Here is a 1,336-nt window from a genome sequence, read left to right on the forward strand (position 1 = left end):
CTCTGCAGTGCTTTGAGGGAGTGAAACCTAACTACTCTAAAGTGTTATCACCTGCATTACACAGAGTAACAATGTACATGTCAAGTTCTGCATAGCAGTCTGTTGCACTGAGTTTCTCAATGCATGTTAAAGGCAAAGTTCTTTATAGAAAGAGAAAAATAAATTTAAAAAGATCCCAGTATTTTCATGGTGATTGATTCACAATTATATCAAATATCTAAAACAAAAACATTCAGACTCATTACATGGAGTAGTATATGTCAATGTCATGGCCACGACTAGAAACATTTGTTTTGATAACTACAAGCTTTTCCACAATAATTTATTACCATTTACGGTACCAGGCCCCCTGAAATGACATAGGAAAAAACAAATCAGGTTTCTTCAAGAGCTGGAAAGACTTTGAAGAATCTCTTTAATCATTCATTTTTGTAGAAAATAAAAATGAGACACTATCTAAGGCTGAGTTGGGTGGCTAAGGCGACATGGCTAGTTTTTAATGAACTGCAGTGCACTGCTCATTTTATCTAGTCAAATACAAGAGTGGAAGCCATGCAAGTATTTGAAGACTGTTTAGTCCAACTGTTTCTTTTTTCCTCTTTTGAGAAATTAAAAGATATAACAAATACAAAAATCATCTCTACTCTCACACTTTAGAATTAGTAGCTGTCAACATTTTGGTTGTTTTTGTTTCTAGTCTATTTTTCTTTAATACAATTAAACCTTACTAAAATAACTAAAGACCCTGCTAAATATCATCCCAAGTGCTACTTCCTTCCCCATGTCCTAAGAGTATCCAGTGAGCTGGATCTGAGATGTAAACTTCTAGTTCAGCACTGTCCACCAGAAATGTAATGCAAGCCACATATGTAATTTTAAATGTCTAGTAGCCACATTTAAAATAAGCCAGGAATAGCAAGTTAAACACTGCATGTTCGCACTCATGTGGAAGCTAAAAAAAGTTGATCTCATAGAAGTAAAAAGTAGAACAGAGGATACTAAAAGCTGGGAAGGGTAGGGGAAAGGGGGGTTAGGGAGAGATTTGTTAAAGAATATACAATTATAGTTAGTTAGAAGGAATAAATTCTGGTGTTCTATACCACTGCAGGATGACTATAGTTAACAATAATATACAGTTTCAAATAGCTAGAAGGAGGATATTTAATGTTCCCAACACAAGGAAATGACAAATGTTTGAGACAATGGATATGCTAATTATCCTGATCTGATCACTAATACATTGTATGTATCCAAATATCACTATGTACCCCATAAATATGTACAATTATTATGTGCCAATTCAAAAATGATTCTAGGTAACAATGTAAAAAAAAAA

Source organism: Propithecus coquereli, unplaced genomic scaffold (assembly GCF_000956105.1).
Source record: "Propithecus coquereli isolate 6110/MARCELLA unplaced genomic scaffold, Pcoq_1.0 Scaffold29, whole genome shotgun sequence".
NCBI lineage: Eukaryota > Metazoa > Chordata > Mammalia > Primates > Indriidae > Propithecus > Propithecus coquereli.